Source organism: Salvelinus sp. IW2-2015, linkage group LG17 (genome assembly GCF_002910315.2).
Source record: "Salvelinus sp. IW2-2015 linkage group LG17, ASM291031v2, whole genome shotgun sequence".
Classification (NCBI taxonomy): domain Eukaryota; kingdom Metazoa; phylum Chordata; class Actinopteri; order Salmoniformes; family Salmonidae; genus Salvelinus; species Salvelinus sp. IW2-2015.
In genome coordinates, this window is record NC_036857.1 from 30,369,147 (window position 1) to 30,388,890 (window position 19,744).

General features: G+C 41.2%; 2 long non-coding RNA genes across 2 annotated transcripts; both read left to right on the forward strand.

Moving 5' to 3' along the window:
- The first annotated feature begins 10,351 nt into the window (after window positions 1–10,351).
- LOC111977279 (uncharacterized) lies at window positions 10,352–11,479 on the forward strand. Its single transcript, XR_002879028.2, has 4 exons — window positions 10,352–10,578; window positions 11,017–11,055; window positions 11,141–11,208; window positions 11,303–11,479. It is a non-coding gene; the product is annotated as an uncharacterized lncRNA (long non-coding RNA).
- Window positions 11,480–13,864: 2,385 nt separating this feature from the next.
- Window positions 13,865–14,826, forward strand: LOC111977144 (uncharacterized). The gene is made up of 2 exons (XR_002878998.2): window positions 13,865–14,080; window positions 14,199–14,826. It is a non-coding gene; the product is annotated as an uncharacterized lncRNA (long non-coding RNA).
- The last annotated feature ends 4,918 nt before the right edge of the window (window positions 14,827–19,744 follow it).

Here is a 19,744-nt window from a genome sequence, read left to right on the forward strand (position 1 = left end):
ACCCAACGTTTACCTCGACCATAGAAGGCCAACATTGTCTTCAGAAAGTATTCATACCTCTTGACTTATTCCACATTTGGTTGTGTTACAGCCTGAATTCTAAATAGATTAACCTTCACAGGCAGCTCACCCGGGCGGTTGAGCTGCCTGTTTAATTTAATTTTAAATGAAATCAAACATATGAATTTTGTTTGGCATATTTTATCGTCTCAACCAATGCCATTTAGTAAAATTATTTATCATATCATTCATTATCGGACTCCTGCATTTTTGTTTAACACACATTCAAATATGGTTGAAAACCAGGAAGTGAAGCAAAACCGAACCTCATTAATCACACATTTTCAGACCTAATTGTGTATAAAATGGGAAATTACAAGCCTGTAAAATGTTGTTGATCTCTAAAACATCCTTTTGGAATTATGAAATTATTCAAATGTTGTTTTATAATTTTAAGAACTCTTGAAAAATATTCTCTACTAGGCAGTTGAGTTGCCCATTAAAGGAATGCAATTTTGTCAAAGCTAGCTATTATGGACAATGGGAAAATATGTTACAGGATTTTATTGTCTGTGCAAATAGACAAATATTTTCATTTTCATATCAGTATTTACCGTCTGCCTGTTATCTTCAATATGTTTCACAAAATTATTCATGTCATTTTCCAGGTATTATGAGCATATTAACAGTAAACACATTAATTTACATATATTTCAATATTCTTCTTTTTTCTCCCCAATTACGATCTCATCACTGCAACTCATCACTGCAAGACGAAGGTCAGGTCATGTGTCCTCCGGTTTGACCTGCCAAACGGAACTTCTTAACACATGCCCGCTTAACCCGGAAGTCAGCCGCACCAATGTGTCGGAGGAAACACCATTCAACTGACGACTGAGATCAGCCTGCAAGCACCCGGCCGCCCACCACAAGGAGTCGCTAGAGTGTGATGAGCCAAGTAAAGCTCCCCCGGCCAAACCCTCCCCTAACCTGGGCGACGCTTGGCCAATTGTGCACCGCCCTATGGGACTCCCGGTCACGGCCAATTGTGGTTCAGCCTGGGATCAAACCCGGGTCTGTAGTGACATCTCTAGCACTGCGATGCAGAGCCTTAGACGGCTGCGCCACTCGGGAGGCTGAATATACATACTTTGACAAAAATGTATTATATTTTATTCCTATTTGATATCCGTCCTCATTTAACTAGGTCTGTCTTCTATTAAGTAACTGAAGCAGACAATGTTAATTAATATATATATTTTTTTTTAATGATTCATAAAGTCTATGCAAATTCCAATACAAAATTAGTTTACCGTAATTGGGCAACTTAACCAGCTGGTTGAGTTGTTTGCAATGAGTTAGCTATCAAATATTAAGTCATTCAAATAAAACATATTCATGTATGGCCTATATTAAGGCTAAATACACATATCTTTCTGGGATTTTTGTTCTGATATTTATTTCTTGCTGTGCCAGTTAAAGGGTTAAATATGTTTGTTCTCACCCATCTACACAATACCCCATAATTACAAAGTGAAAACATGTTTTTAGACATTTTGGCAAATGTATTGAAAATAAAATAGAGAAATATCAAATTTACATACAGTAAGCATTCACACCCGAGTCAATACATGTTATAATCAACTTTGGCAGTGATTACAGCTGTGAAGTCTTTCTGGGTAAGTCTTTAAGAGCTTTGCACACCTGGATTGTACAATATTTGGACATTATTCTTTTAAAGATTCTTCAAGCTCTGTCAAGTCGGTTGTTGATCATTGCTAGACAGTCATTTTCAAGTCTTGCCATAGATTTTCAAGACGATTTAAGTCAAAACTGCAACTAGGCCACTCAGGAACATTCAATGTCGTCTTGGTAAGAATCTCCAGTGTATATTTGGCCTTGTGTTTTAGGTTATTGTCCTGCTGAAAGCAGTGCTTGACTTGGACGGAAATAGGTGCCGGTACTCAATTTGGGTGCCGGAACTGTTAATATTTAGGTGCAGGAGCTCCACAATACTTTTGCGCTTATAACAGGAGCTCAAGCAGTAGAACATTTGATTTGCCTGTACTCAGCTCCAGTGAGCTCCTGCCTAAGTCAAGCACTGGCTGAAAGGGGAATATGTCTCCCAGTGTCTGTTGGAAAGCAGACTGAACCAGGTTTCCTCTTGGATTTTGCCTGTGCTTAGCTCTATGCCATGTCTTTTTATCAAAAAGAAAACTTCCTAGTCCTTGCTGATGACAAGCATACCCATAACATGATGCAGCCACCACCATGCTTGAAAATATGAAGAGTGGTACTCAGTGATGTGTTGTGTTGGATTTGCCTCAAACATAACACTTTGTATTCAGGACATAAAGTTATTTTCTTTGCCACATTTTTTGCAGTTTTAAGTTAGCGCCTTATCGCAAACAGGATGCATATTTTAGAATATTTGTATTCTGTACAGGCTTCCTTCTTTTCACTCTGGTATTTAGGTTAGTATTGTGGAGTAACTAGAATGTTGTTGATCCATCCTTATTTCTCTCTTATCACAGCCATTAAACTCTATAACTGTTTTAAAATCACCATTGGCCTCATGGTAAAATCCCTGAGCGGTTTCCTTCCTACCTCCCTGGTCTCTGTGATTGAATCTGTGTTTTAAATTCACTGCTCGACTGAGGGACCTTACATATAATTAATTGTAAGTATGGGGTACAAAGATGAGATAGTCATTCAAAAAACATGTTAAACACTTTTATTGCACACCGAGTGAGTCCATGCAACGTATTATGTGACTTGTTAAGCACATTATTACTACAATGGAGTTGAAAACTTATTGACTCAAGACATTTCAGCTTTATATTTAGATTAATTTGTAAAAATGTCTAAAAACATAACTCCACTTTTACATTATGGGGTATTGTGTGTAGGCTAGTGACACAAAATCTTAATTTAATCCATTTTAAATCCAGGCTGTAACACAAACATTTTGGGAAAAAGTCAAGGGGTGTGAATAGTTTCTGAAGGCACCGTAAGTACATTCAGACCATTCCCTAGCATTGGAGCCTGTAGAGGTACAGTATAAGCCTCGGAGAGTAGTACTGCCATCTGTTGGTGAATACGTATAACTACATGCACTGGGAGTAGAGAGGAGGGAAGCAAGCATGGCTGCACTATAATGATGTACAACACACTCACAAACTCACAAACAAACTCAGTATAGTCTCAGCTGCTGGGGCAAGGGGCTCCAAACAATGGGAGAGGGAGAGGAAGGGAGGAGGAAGAGGGGGAGGATGAGGTCGTGTTCATTACGGCATGCAACAGAAAACCTTTTAAAACGTTTGGCAATGGAAATTAGTGTTTCTTATTGATTAAGTCCAAGTAGTCTCTCCTGTTTTCTTCCATTTGGAGTCTAATAAATAGGAACCTGGAGTCTTTGTCTGTTTGTAGTATTTCTCATGCTGTAGGCTATACAGCACACACACCGTGAGAGAGGTGGGTAAAACCACAGCCATCTGGCTTGACTCATATCCCAATTACAGCTGAGGAGTGTGTGGCCTTCTGCAGTCCTGCGGTATGTGACAGGGACCAGGCCTGACCTCATACAACCCCTAACCCTTGACCTCTGACATCATCACAGGCCCAATCCTGAGGTCACAGAGAGGAGTCTAATGAATGACAGACATAAAAGATTGTCCCAGAGCAGCTGACAGACCACAGGGTGGCCACACATCTCTGGCTTCTCTATTAGTATGCTATGGATTATTTCAAAGGAATTCTAACTACTGATCAGTTGGACATCAACTGTCGAACATCAACTGTGCCAAATAATGTTTGAAGAATACTGCCACATGTAATGCCCCTAGCAAAGATACATGTACATGTAAACTGTAATTGGAGTTTTTAGCAACTTATTCAAGTGAGTTGTAGGCTAGTACATAGTCTAAGGCGCACATGCTGGAGGTGAATGCTGGCCATCTATTCAATTGGACTTTTATTAAATGTTATTGTCTCTCAAGAGAAACTGAAATGACATTTAAATGTTTAAACTAGGAGCATTCTAAACCGCAGTGTTGGGTGCTCTCCGGGGGCTTTATTTCTCAACGCCCATTTCTGACTCATTTCTGGCGTAAATGGAGATTCTAGGATTTGCGTGAGCAACAAATTATTAGGATTTACATATGTTTTCATTGATAAATCAGAGCCATACTACAATTTAAAAGTAAATGTTGCCTACAGCCCACACTTCTATACAAAAGACAAATTGTTGTGCAGCATTTTGTTTATCAATACATGATTGTGTTTCTATTTACTGCCTTGGTATAGGCTTTGAGATTGAATAGGCTATGACGTCACGTTCCTATCGCACAGAAATAAGTCTACTGTAGCCTACCCATACTCTCAAATATTTTAAATAGGCTACTGGTCTATTTACTTTCGAGCATGGTTGGCTATTGAATGAACGATGGATATAATTGGTAACCTAATATTTGTTGTGTAGCGGGAATAAACCAGTCATGTCAGAAAAGGAGAGACATGCGCTGCAATATGATTAAAATGTAGGCCTGTATAATACAAGTCAAATAAATAACGGCCTGCTGCTATGCGATCTCCTTACCAAACGCAAATGCATCTGTTTTATCATTAGGCCTAGGCCTAACTATACATGCTTACAATACAGTTGATCAACCACTAGAAGTTGTGCATTTGCATTGTCTGATATTTGCTTGGAGATACATATACTTTCCCGTCAATTTCGAAATGGATAAATACCTACCTTTGCAGGAAAAATGGCGCACTCAAGGTTTAGTCTTTTTTTGTGCGCACGCACCTTAGATAAATGAGGCCCATGCTCCTTCACACTCCCTGACACTGATGGAATATGTTAGCATTGAAATGCAAAGAAAGAACACTTCATATCTTTTCCATAATGGCTTCTGTGACAGCATAGGCAACGTAATTGGGGGGGGGGGGGTTCTAGGATGACACGTGGAATTGTTTCAATATGGTGGTAGGATGGATCATTTAGCTATTTGATTTATAATTTTAGGAACCCTTTAGATATCATTTTTGTCCTTCATAAAATATAGAATTTGGTCTTTACTACTTTAGCCCAGAGAAACACATTGAATAACACATTCATAAATTGCAAAAAAAAAGGCAATCATAAAATGAAAATCACAAGAAACAAGGTTTTGAAGTGTTTCTCCTATATCTAGGAGATATAAGAATGCTCAGGAAAAATATATACAGTTGAAGTCGGAAGTTTACATACTCTAAGGTTGGAGTCACTAAAACTCGTTTTTCAACCACTCCACAAATGTCTTGTTAACAAACTATAGTTTTGGCAAGTAGGTTAGGACATCTACTTTGTGCATAACACAAGCTCTTAAAGACTTACCCAGAAAGACTTCACAGCTGTAATTTTTCCAACAGTATTTTCAGAGAGATTACTTAACTTATAATTCACTGTATCACAATTCCAGTGGGTCAGAAGTTTACATACACTAAGTTGACTGTGCATTTAAACAACTTGTACAATTCCAGAAAATTATGTCATGGCTTTAGAAACTTCTGATAGGCTAATTGACATAATTTGAGTCAATTGTAGGTGTACCTGTGGATGTATTTCAAGGCCTACCTTCATACTCAGTGCCTCTTTGCTTGACATCATGGGAAAATAAAAAGAAATCAGCCAAGACCTCAGAAAAAATTTTGTAGACCTCCACAAGTCTGGTTCATCCTTGAGAGCAATTTCCAAATGCCTGAAGGTACCACGTTCACAATAGTACGCAAGTATAAACACCATGGGACCACGCATCTGTCATACCGCTCAGGAAAGAGACGCGTTCTGTCTCCTAGAGATGAACGTACTTTGGTGCGAAAAGTGCAAATCAATCCCAGAACAACAGCAAAGGACCTTGTGAAGATGCTGGAGGAAATGGGTACAAAAGTATCTAGATCCACAGTAAAACGAGTCCTATATCGACATAACCTGAAAGGCCGCTCAGCAAGGAAGAAGCCACTGCTCCAAAACCGCTATAAAAAAAAGCCAGACTACGGTTTGCAACTGCACATGGGGACAAAGATTGTACGTTTTGGAGAAATGTCCTCTGGTCAGATGAAACAAAAATAGAACTGTTTGGCCATACTGACCATCGTTATGTTTGGAAGAAAAAGGGGGAGGCTTGCAAGCCAAAGAACACCATCCCAACGTGAAGCATGGAGGTGGCAGCATCATGTTGTGGGGGTGCTTTGCTGCAGGAGGGACTGGCGCACTTCACAAAATAGATGGCATCATGAGAAGGAAAATGATGTGGATATATTAAAGCAACATCTCAAGACATCAGTCAGGAACTTAAAGCTTGGTCGCAAATGGGTCTTCCAAATGGACAATGACCCCAAACATACTTCCAAAGTTGTGGCAAAATGGCTTAAGAACAACAAAGTCAAGGTATTGGAGTGGCCATCACAAAGCCCGGACCTCAACCCTGTAGAAAATTTGTAGGCAGAACTGAAAAAGCGTGTGCGAGCAAGGAGGCCTACAAACCTGACTCAGTTACACCAGCTCTGTCAGGAGGAATGGGACAAAATTCACCCAACTTATTGTGGGAAGCTTGTGGAAGGCTACCCGAAATGTTTGACCCAAGTTAAACAATTTAAAGGCAATGCTACCAAATACTAATTGATTGTATGTAAACTTCTGACCCACTGGGAATCTGATGAAAGAAATAAAAGCTGAAATAAATCATTCTCTCTACTATTATTCTGACATTTCACATTTTTTTAATAAAGTGGTGATCCTAACTGACCTAAAACAGGGAATTTTTACTTGGATTAAATGTCAGTAATTGTGAAAAACGGAGTTTAAATGTATTTGGCTAAGGTGTATGTAAACTTCCGACTTCAACTGTATATATATTTTTTTACACATATTTAACCCCTTTTTTGGGTAGAAAACTACTTTCATACTTCCATTATAATTTGTTTTACCTGTACTGGTTATCTTTAGATGAGTCCCATGTGTGGGGGTCATAGAGCAAAACGGAGAACACCATCATTTTCGTGAGAATCTCCCATTTGCACGGTGGGGTCACACTGTTCGGACGCTACACACGTTTATTTTGAGGAGACTGATTTTCGGGATGTCTCATGGTCTGACATCGGCGGATGCGGTGGTTTGAGATGCACCCAATGCAAAAAAAATAGATATCTCTAGCTTGAACTGATGGATGTTGATGGGGATTTTTGTATTATGCTATTTAGATTTATTGACACACTGGTGTGCCAATCAACTCTAGGGGGGTTATCAGTAGTTAGTAGACACACTGAATACAACATCTACTGTCCTGGAGTATGTATAGTCTGGACAGGTATATAGCCAAGGTTGGTGATTTACTGCCACCTACAGTTATGGAATGTTTGGTCAGGAGTATAATTCGTTTGCTGACACCTTCTGCTGACCTGGATGGAATTATTTGATCCTTCCTTAACCCATAGTAAGTCCCACACAGTTGACGTTGAACAAAGTCCTCATGACGCTGCCCTTTTTAAAACAGGCTTTGCGTCAAGTGTGTCCTCTATCCATCTTTATGTATGTCAGCCATCAGACACTTCCTGCCCTGTTCACACCTGCTGTATGAGAGAGTCGTGACTGATGGAAGACTCTGACCCTTGACCTGTATGGAGAGGTCACCTCAAACCGTTTCTAATAACTTAATAACTTCCACCATAATGAGAGGGGGGGATAGGAAGAGACAGACAGAGAGAGAGAGAGAGAGAGGGAGAGTCTTTGCACCATGTGGGCCATCATAATGAGAGAGAAAGGGAGAGAAAGAGAGAGAGAGTCTTCAGAGAGTGTTGTGGACCCAACAGTGTGGGAGGAGGTGACCTAGCTGTCACAGAAAGGTATCCTTATTAAGTGACAGGGATGATGACAGCTCTCCAGTGGTTTGTGAGAAGAAGCTCTCTCTCTCAAAGTGTCTTCAGTCTACAGTAGTGTGTGCAGTGTACCCCTCTCTCTCAGATATTGTTTTAGGTAGATTGTTGGCTACAATAGACTTCAGCTCCCAGCGGTTCCTCTTGCATGCCACAAGCAACGTAGGCTGGAGGAAGACTTCCAAGGACCAGCGTCAAAACTCTGCTGCCGCACATTCTAAAGGTCAGTTTTAAAACTCTTCCATTGACTGCATGTTTGTTTGACCGACTGGGTTTGAATTTGGGTCATCTGCGAGCCACAAGACCACTGTGTTAGCCTGCTGAGATAAAGCCTACACGCATTAGCTTGGGGAGCCAACACAAGTCATCAGGACTCAGGCAAGGTACATGTGCTTTGCTCATGCTTGTCTCCCTGTTTCTCCAGTGTGGGGACCTGACCAGACCAGACCCAGATTCAGGGATGTGTGGTGCAGTGTGGTGTCTCCTGCTGCTCTGTCCTGGTACTGATGAGATGGTGGAGGACAAAGCCTTAGCCAGCCAGTCAAGATAACACTTTAGGTTACTCTCAATGCTTATCTACCGGTAGTTAGTTATCTTTGTTGAGCCATGAAGTTGAAATGACTGAATAATACATTCTTCAAGGTTTATCCAGTCAGTCCAGGGTGTAAATTGAAATTCCAATATTGAAATATCCTCATTTTAAAAGTATTCTGTTTTAAAATCTACAAAATGGACTCTATTCAAGTAGTTATTAACATGCAAATCATAAGGAGAATAAATTGTTGCCCCTCATCGTTCCTTGTCTCTCCAAGGTGCCATTCATATGAGCTGGAGAGAGGACAGAATGGCATCTACAGCTTCAAAGGGCATTCAGACGGAACGTTCATCAATGACTGCACCCACTCCCTGGATGAGATCAAGGCTAAAGAATGTATACAGTGGCTGGCCAGCACCAAACGAGAGAGGTAATGGCACTGACATTTTGTCTAGTAGCACACCACAGATAGACATTCCAGTCAGGATCAGGGTATTGTAAAGCAGGCAGGCCATTGATGATGTGACTGACCTTATACACTTTCACACCACTGAGACAAGCAGAACCGAGCCAAACTGTACTGCACTGATCTGTCTACGCATCCACCATAGTTGTTGGAGCATTCTAGACGTGTTCTAGGACCATGTGAAAATATCTTATGTCTGAGCCAGCCCAATATGTTTCAGTTAGGGAGTCAGCGCAAATGTGTGGAAAGGAGGTAACACTTCAATTTAAGGGGTCCTTATTACATAAGTAATTACACTGTAACGAGTATTGTAACTAATTGTAAAAAATCATAGTTACACTGTAATAACATGTTGTCACTGCAGTCTGTAATTACAGGGGTGTAACAACGAATCCGTGTTACCATGCCTGTAACAAATGTTAAAGCTTCCATTAGCATCCCCTTGCACCATGTTTCAGCCTGCACAAACCATGTGATAAGTGTTAGCCAATTGAAAACCCACCACCTCAATGACACAACTCTTGCAATAAATGGCCCTGGAGTCTGATGCCCAGGCCCACTGGCAAAAATGGGTTCACAAATGGTTTGCATTAAAAATACTTTAAATTGTTAAATCATTTAATGGTGTATTTAACAATGGGTCAATTACTTTAACCATCAATTACATTTTTTAGACACACTAATTCAAAATGATGATGAAAATCATTTGTGCTTCCCAAATTATAAGCCTATTAACTAAGCTTGATTGAATAATGATTTATAAATGCACTTAAAATGGTCATAAGACAAACCCATCATAAGACAAATGGTCATAAGACATGTAACCTTGCAAGGGTTTCATTGTTGAGGAATATTCTCACTTTGGATGGGATGTATTTGTGCAATTATTTATCTATCCCAGGAATTAAGGCATCATCTCAAGGTTTACATACAGATTTGCTGCTCGTTCCCGACTGTAGGCTATTCATTATTATTTGGCTACAATCCACAATAATCTATTGATCCTCTGCAGCTAAATTATAGGCCTTCTCGTGGTCTAGGAGGCTATAATGAATTATTTAATTTCTTTATAAACAAACAGCAGTAATTTTGGCTAATTTATTTCAATGTATCAGGTGTGCTCCAGCTCCTCCAAAACCCTTCGCGCGGCTATGATACTCCAAAGAACTAAATGATGAAGTCCAACGCTGGAGAGATGAGTTGCAGGCTCATGTCTATCAGAGCAGAGAGGGAGAGAGATCATAGAAAGTTAATCTCATTGAAGTTATGTGAGCGATACAGACGCGCTTCTCACACAGCCACCGCCACCCCTTGGTCTCACACATACAGTCGGTTACAATGTTGCGCAAACCATAAACCCGGGCCGGCCCCACCCAAATCAACACTTAGAATATAGGCCCGGGCTGAAAATCAACTTTTTCACATTACGTTTTTTTGTGGGGAGAGGAGAATTAAGGAAGAAGCAACTCGAATGAACTTTGATCGTTTTTATTAGAATTTTTACTTTGCAAAATAATTTTTCATGCCATGAAAGTTACCGGATGCGGCCATATAGGTTCCGGAACAAAGTAGTCCAAAACGGAGAGGTGCCGGATCTTGTTCCTGCAGGATCTGGCTCAAATTAACCACTGCGTTATGGGTTTATCCTCTCACTTGGATGGTAAGGAGGTTTAGGTTGTCATAATGGGTAATGTACACATTAATTAAATGTTATTTTATTATTATAATCTGGTATGACCCCCATGCACTCTAAAAAAAACTAGGGGTTCAACAAGGGTTATTCTAAGATCCTCAAAGTTCTTAGAAGAACCTTAGGGTTCTTGGCACTGAAAATGGCCCCCAATAGGTTATTCCAAGAACCCCATAGGAGGTGGGGTTCATAGAGGAACCTGCTTAGTTGGTGGGGGTTCTTGCAGGAACCTAGCTGCCCAACTGAAACATTTGGATTTGAAAGGACAGCAGGTGCAGGCACTTAGCTGAAAAATGTAAAGATCTCCTCAATTTAAGGTAAAGTTTGTCCCTTGTATGATCAAAATAGATATTGTTTTATGATGATACCATCTATCTTTTCATATTTGTGCAAATCTTTCTAAAACAGAAAATTGATACAATTCAATGGATATCAATCAACAAAGAGGTAAGAATTTGTAGGCTATAAGAATATGTTGAAGGCTAGCTGTATTGCGTGCAGATGATAGAACTGCTCACTTTTGTGTCTGTAGGTATACAGACAAGGAGGCATACAAAGGTATGTCAATTGGTATTGGGGATACCTAGTCAGTTGTACAAGGTGTGTATGAAAACCATTATCAAAACCATGGTATGAATTCTCTTGTGTGAATGTTTTGTTAATCATCTGTAATTACTGTTTTTGGGATTCACAGACTTCTCCCTTCCTACACCTGGTGATCAGGAAACCCGTTCGATCACCATGCACTGCAAAATCATTTTGGCATGGATACGGAGAACATCAACACATTAACATCAACACGCCAGAGGATATACCCATTGGACTTGGGGCTGCTTTACACTAAAATCGTAATAAACACTGAGAACTAAAATAGTGTGTTATTGTTGTTATGCGTAAAAAATAATAGGGGAGGGGGGGTAGCTCAAATATTTACCACAAAAGTTTCTTCGAGGATCCATTAAAAGGGGTTCTTTAAAGAACCCTTTTAAAGGGTTCTTTGATGAACTTATTGGGCTTCCCTCACAGTTTCAATTTGAAGAACCCCTAAAGGATACTCCAGGAACCTTTTCTTTTTAGAGTGTATGGTAGACCCAAGTCAGTGAGGTTGACCTATATCTGCTCTTTTCTGTACACTCAATTTAACCCAGGTGGTACACTTTTGGTACTAGCAACAATACTGAATGGAGATTTTGAAGAGTCCACATTCTCGGGTAGGTAATTAGAGCCTTTTGAGCCTTCAACCTTTGTAATCTTGGACACCCAGTGCATCTGTCCACAACAGATTACTACCTTGTGACAGTTATTCGTTGAGAAGAAAATAAACACTAAATTGGTGATTTTTTTTGTAACACACATGGTAACACAAATTTGTTGTTACACCTCTGTAATTACAGACTGCAATTACTACCAGGCACATGTTGTTATTACAGTGAAACTATGAAATTATGGAACTACAATGAACTATTATACTTGTTACAGTGTAATTACACATGTAATTACACTGTAATAATGACCCTTTAAAATGAAGTGTTACCGGGAAGGGTAAGACAAAGGTGAGGCTTCTACAGCCGTAGGAAAACTGTTAAATGTGTGTTGTATCGGTATCTACCGGTGTACAGAGGCGACAGATTCAACTTGAACAACCTGAGTTTTCCCAACACAGGAGGTACCAAAGTAATTTAATCATATTAAACCATGTCATGGTCAACACCAATGTTTTCACATTTTTACCCTGCTTTGAATTAGAATAAAAGTCTTGCTCCGATTTGAAAATACCAGTGTGAACAGAACAATGTTCATTCCAGGGTTAAAATTAATTTTGTTACAATATATATGAACATTTGTGACCTTAGAATTACAAGGATCTATATGCAAAAATATGATTCTGAGATAATTGATAATACAGTTGAATGTTGTAAGCTATTTTTATTGGTAGAGAACATTGTACAGAACAAGGCCATGTCAATAACTCAATTTGTACACAAATGCAGATATAACCTTTCAAGCTCTTGATTTGTGTGAATATTAAATGTTTTATTTAACCTTTGTTTAACCAGGGAAACCCAGTGAAAGGAGGGTCTCATTTCCAATGGTGCCCTGTGAACAACTATTCATCATATCAATACAATACTACAAAATAAATTACAGTTAACTTCAAAAGGGAGCAATAGATATAAATTATATCAGTCAAAATCAGTCCTCTATATCAGTCCTCATTTATCAGGTTCTTCTGATAAATGAGCTTTTGAGAGCAGTCAATTAAGTTTAAAATTACCTGTAGGTCATTCCAGGAGCTACTGTAGAGGCAAAGTAACTAAATGCAGTCTTCCCCAACTCAGAGGAGATCCGCAGAACCTCTAAACCCGCCAGTCTTGAGTTCCAAGACACTTTTATGAGAACAGTCTGCCCTCAAATGCTAGCCACCTGACGTTAGCTATCAAATCAGAGTTGAACAAGCTAGCTAATGTGAGTTAGCAGTCATTTTAGCTGGCCAGGTCGTGTTGAAAGCTAGCTATCTAGCTAGCTACATCATATCAAACATATCATCTGGTTTGCTTTGTTAGCTAGCTAATAGCTAATGCCATGGCAAGCAAGGTAGGAATTAAGCTAGCTAGCCTGTTATGCTAACAATGCCGCTAACCGTTTAGCTAGCTAGCTAATGTCATAAGAACAGTCAGCCCTCAAATGCTAGCCACCTGACGTAAGCTAGCAAATCAGAGTTGAACAAGCTAGCTAGCTAATGTGAGTTGGCAGTCATTTTAGCTGGCCAGGTCGTGTTGAAAGCTAGCTATCTAGCTAGTTACATCATATCAAACATATCATCTGGTTTGCTTGGTTAGCTAGCTAATAGCCAATGCCATGGCAAGCAAGGTAGGAATTTAGGTAGGAATTAAGCTAGCTAGCCTGTTATGCTAACCGTTTAGCTAGCTAGCTAATGTCAGTAAGCTAAATAATGTACATAGCTATGAGTCTGGCTGGCACTGGCAGGAGTATGGGGTAACGTTGGTTGCATTAAATTCTTCAACATCTTGCTAGCTAGCTAGTTTACAACATTAGCGAAGCCAGCTGCAGTCACATATTGGCTACCTAGCAACATGACATCGTTTATAATTTATGGATACAGTGGAAATGCAATTTGAGCTAGCCCACCAAGGCCAGTGCAACCTGGGTTGACTTCAAAATGAAAACGGGGCTTAAGAGTTCCAAACCTCTTTGCCAATAACAGCTAGTTTTCATTTTTCCCCTTCCCACTTAGACCACTCCCAGAGAGTTCTAGCAAAATTCTTGCTTGAGAAATTGCTCTTTGCTAAGAAGCTATTTTGTTTCTTTTTGACCATTTTAACTGAAAACAATCACAGTAAGGTTTTTAATTGTTACTCATAAATGATTTGATATTGAGATAAAAATGACTGCATTGGACCTTTAAAGGACAGCTTTATCATCAATCCAAATACTGAAATACTTACAATGGGTATGTTTGTTGACTTCTGTTTGTCAAAATTGTTAGAAAATATCAACTTTTATGTTGTTGTTAGAATTTTTGGTTATTACATTGTTATTGAAACAGATGTTTACATTTCGACCTGCAGATGTGAGGACTTTCCCCTCCTTAACCTAGAGGTAGGTGAAAGGACCCAGACACTAGAAGTACCACAAGGACATTTCCTAGCTCCTTATTACCATATAGAGCAACATAAAACAGGACTTTCTACCACCAAAAAAGAAAAGGCGTCCTGTCATTGGTTTATGTTGTGGTAAATTACATAGAAACCTGGACGTTATTTCTGAACTGTATTACAGGCTATGTCATGTATGGTAACAGGCTGTTCTGATTTTCTACAACACAATGTCCAGGTGATAACATACAAATTGAGTTTGCTGTGCAACAGAATGTCAACCCTCAGGTCTAAACAGCTTACAATGTATTTTCAGTAAAAGTGGCCATTTTGGTTTTCAAATAGGACCGTAAAAATCCACATCAACCAAATTCGAAGGACAGTTCGGTCAGCGATAGCACACTATACAATGTCAGTCGGTAGAGCATGGCGCTTGCAATGCCAAGGGTTGTGGGTTTGATTCCCGCTGGGGCCACCCATATATAAAAATGTATGCATAACTGTAAGTTGCTTTGGATAAATGGCATATACTATTATTATTTTAAGGGTTTTTATTGGATGATAATACGGGATGACAAATAAAACGTGTACTGCATTATGACATTTTTACATTTACTGTGAGGTATTTAACTTTGAGCATGAAAGTGTGAACTGAAAATCTGCATTTATGGAAAAAGCTGTATCATTTCAACAGACTGATACACTCTGTATTAGAGGTTGTACATTATGTTTGACATTTTAATAATTTGGATGGTGCTTATATTTGTCCTATTTCATACATGTACAAGTGTGTATTATATTATTTTTGCATATCCCAACTCCCCCTGAGAGTGGGGTTGTGGTCAGCCATTATCAACATTGACCCTGGAATAATTAGGATTAAGTGCCTTGCTCAAGGGCACATCAACAGATTTTCACCTTGGGGATTCGAACTAGCAACTATTCGGTTCCCGGGAAGGCGCCACGCGCTGCCCTTGTTAGTGCATAGTCATGCTTGAGACACAGGGCTGTGACAGTGATTTCGCAATTAATCTTTCCTCAATTACTCTATCGTCTCTCTTCGGCTTTTACTCAGAGGCCGACAGGTAGCCTAGCGGATACAGTGCTGGGCCAATAACAGATAGGTCGGTAGTTCAAATCTCTGAACTGACATGGGGGAAAATCTGTCATTGTCCACTTGAGCATGCCACCTAACCCTAGATGCTCCAGGGTCGCCATTAACAATGTCAGGAAAGTTGTGATGCACACTTGTAAAAACAAGCTGGATTTAAACCATATCGCCAATGACCCGTGTTAAAATGTCAAGTTAATATCTGGCATTTACTGTGAACGCAGGAACACGCCTGGAACTGTTCAGTGCTACAGCCCCAAATTTATTTTATTAAACTGTGTTGGAGGAGAGAAGGGGAGGAACATTAGACTTTCTCCTCCAATACGGTTGAGAAGGAGATGAGGGGCAAGGAGATCATGGGCGCAAGGGATCATGGAAAGAATAATTGAGATAGAGCCTAATACATCATCTGAAATGAGACCCACTGAGAGGGACTGTTGGTAGACTAGCCAATGATGCCAGCCTACTAGTTTCAGTACACTTACATCACCTAACCAGTAGTGGGCACCCTTGCTCTTCAGATGACACACCAGCCACCAACAACAGAACCACAGCTTCCCACCACAGACATGTATGTTGACTTGGGAATGTAGCCTAGAAACGCTATGCGTGGGAGTGAGTAACAGCATATGTTTAGCAATCACAGTAAATAAACTGCAAACATCAACAGTGTCTTCCCACCACAGTAATTATTGCAGACTATCATCCATGTTACTCATATGTGCTGGCTGTATCATGTGATAGATATCTAGAGAATGAATGACTACCGGTAATAGAATTGCATTATCCACTGATGGAAGGAGGGCGAGATGGAAGGAGGGAGCAGGTGGGAGGGAGGGGATGTAGATGCAGGAGGGAGGGAGGGGTACAGCGCAGTCTGTGTCCGCCTCTCATTGGAGGGAGAGGCTGCTGGCCACTACTGAAATGGAGAGAGCCCGGTCCCTACTGAAATGGAGAGAGCCCCCTCCTGGCTACCCCCCTTCTCTACCCGGGTTCCCCTGCACAGCTCCCTGGAGAGAGACAGAGGATGCAGGGAGGACCAGGAGAGAGAGAGAGAGAAAGCGAGGGAGACAGAGAGCGGGAGAGAGAAAGAGAGGTAGCGAGAGAGAGGAGAGAGAGGGGGGAGGGAGAGAGGAGGCAGTAGGACTAGGGGAGGATAGAGGAGGCAGGGAGAGACAGAAAAGAGAGAGAGGGGTAGATGAGAAGGCAAGGAGAGACAGAAGAGAGAGAGGGGTAGAAGAGAAGGCAGGGAGAGAAAAAAGAGAGAGGGGTAGATGAGAAGGCAGAGAGAGACAGAAGAGAGAGAAGGCAGAGAGGAACAGGAGTTGCTAGAAAATGCTGAGAGAAGTCACACATGCTGTTCTCACTGCTGATTTTGGCTTTCACCACCTGGGTGTATTGAAAAAGGCTAATTCCATATTGATTAAATTCAGTGTTAAATGTCTGTGTTAAATGGTTAATAGCTAGCACAATACACCTGTCATATATCATACACATGCTATTCCTGTGTGATACACAAATTGAAAGATCTTAACAAAGCTATACCAATAAACAATAATGGTTGATTATTATAGACGTAAATTGTTAACCAGAATAATGGCCCCCAATTCGTGTCATAAAGAGAGGAATCACATGCTAAGTACTGCAGCTACATGACCAAATACACCCCAGTGAGAGGGGAGGGGTGTGGAGAGAGAGAGATAAAGGGGCAGTGAGAAAGAGAGAGAATGGGAGAGAGAGTGAGTGGGAAAGTAAGAAACAGAGAAGGAGACAGGAGAGAGAGCGGTAGGTGTGGCTGTCTATGAAGTAGGTCGGACTGTAAGCCTGCCTGCTCACACTAAACACATGACCATTCCGGGGCTCAGCCTATGCCTACAAGCCAACTTCCCCTCACACCAACCCATGGGACAAGGGGACTTTGTTCTGTAGCTCTGGTCCTTCAGGAAGGCTCAGCGTTAGCAAGCTGCACTAATGCCCTGGACCAGCGCTAACTGTACTGTAGCTAGCTAGCAGAGCACTCGCTGAACACCTACCTACCAGCTCACACAGACACCCCATCACACCGCCTCCACAAAATAAAAACATTAAATAACATCACTGTACATGTCTGTACATGTCTGTCCTGAGACGAAAAGAGGTATAGGGCTGGCCGTTATAATGGTTATAAAGCTCTATGAATGTGATATGTGTTTTTGTTTGGCGTGTGTAGTGTGAGCAAGGTGGAGGCAGGGAGGCTAGTAGCTAGCACAGCATATCCCAGTGCCATGGTGATGTCCCAGTGCTCTGGTTGTTGTCTCCCAGCGCAGTCACTGGGCCATGTGTGTGTGTGTAAGTGGGGGGGGGGGGCATACTGGGAGTGGGCTGCTGAGTCAGCCTGCTCTGCTGCATTAATTTATCTGCACTGCAGTGCTCTACTCCACCACTCCCTCCCCCTCCCCTTCCCTCTCTCTCTCCACCTCACTGCACTCACACAGCCATCCCCGGCAGAGCGAGGGAGAGGCGAAGGAAGAGAAGAGACGGTCAATAGAAAAAAGGACTGGCTCCGACACGCATAATTGTCTAGATGAATGGATAAGATAGAGAAAAACATTTTCATATAGAAAAAACCCTGTGAGACCGAACGAGAGAGAGGAGGAGGAGCGGGGGAAGAAGAAGAGAGAGAAACACTGGGAGAGAGCTGAGCAGAGCAGGGGAGACCATGTGACTAGAAGAGAGAACCAGGCAGGGTTGAACATTTTGTGACAGTGAAAAAAAGGGAGAGGGAGGGAGGGGACAAGAAGACGGAGCAATGAGAAGGAGAGAAAGAGGGAGGCAAGGGACAGGGAGAAGGAGAAAGGAGAGGAAGGAAATGTGAATGTGTACAGTGCAATATACACATAAAGAGAGTCAGTACCATACACTGTCTGTGTGGACGTCAGCAATACAACTCTACTACATCAGATTCATACAACTCCATCTCCTCCTAAATGTATTTCCCCTCTTCCTGCTCTTATTTCAGGCGATGACAGAAATTCACACATATGCTGCATCCCAAATGGGAGCCATTTGGTCAATATTGCTGCACTATAAAGGGAATAGGGTGTCATTTGGGACACCTGATCAAAAGTAGTGAGCTATGAAGGGAATAGGGTGTCATTTGGGACACCTGATCAAAAGTAGTGAGCTATAAAGGGAATAGGGTGCCATTTGGGACGCAAACAGGGTCTMAAMGMTYGGGGGGGGGGGGGGGGTGATAGTGATACTGGACCATTGGGCTATCTACTCTCTGGTTCTTTACAATGAACCACAAAGAGAAGCAGCAGTGTTGCTATACAGATGAACTCACCAACATAATGGTCTTTGGTCTGTCTTATGGCTGTGGGGGGATGTCGTTAACATGGGGCTTTAAACAAATTCAATACAGGCCCTACATTTCAAAGGATGGCTTTCAACGGCCGGGAAGGACTGTTAGCTGCTATACCATACCACACTTGGCTCTATTTCCTGGAGTGTGTTGTGATGCACTAATGACATCCACAGTACTGTAGGAAACAAACAAAACGAGCTAATACACACAGAATGGTGAACGAGTGCAGGGCAAGGGATTCTCAGTGCTAGGCTAGTAACAACACATTGTAAATGATGAGTAAGGGTCAGTAAAAAAAAGAACTATAAAAGACTTTCATATTTGAATTTGCATCAAAAGTGTTGCCTGCTGTAACTAAAATGAGTGAAGAATCACAATATTGTATAAGTCTATACTGTAGATACAGTGCCTTTGGAAAGTATTCAGACCCCTTGACTTTTTCCAAATGTTATTCTAAAATGGATTAAATACGTTTAAAAAATGTACAGAAGTATTCAGACACTTTGCTATGAGACTCGAAATTGAGCTCAGGTACATCCTGTTTCCATTGATCATCCTTAAGATGTCTCTACAACTTGATTGGAGTCCACCTGTGGTAAATTCAGTTGATTGGACATGATTTGGAAAGGCACACACCTTTCTACATAAGGTCCCACAGTTGACAGTGCATGTCAGAGCAAAAACCAAGCCATGAGTTTGAAGGAATTGTCCGTAGAGCTCAGAGACAGGATTGTGTCGAGGCACAGATCTGGGGAAGGGTACAAAAAAATGTCTGCAGCATTGAAGGTCCCCAAAAACACAGTGCCCTCCATCATTCTTAAATGGAAGAACTTTGGAACCACCATGACTCTTCCTAGAGCTGGCAGCCTGGCCAAACTGAGCAATCGGGGGAGAAGGACCTTGGTCAGGGAGGTGACCAAGAACCCAATGGTCACTCTGACAGAGCTCTCGCATTCCTCTGTGGAGATGGGAGAACCTTCCAGTAGGACAACCATCTCTGCAGCACTCTGCCAATCAGGCCTTTATGGTAGAGTGGCCAGACGGAAGCAACTCCTCAGTAAA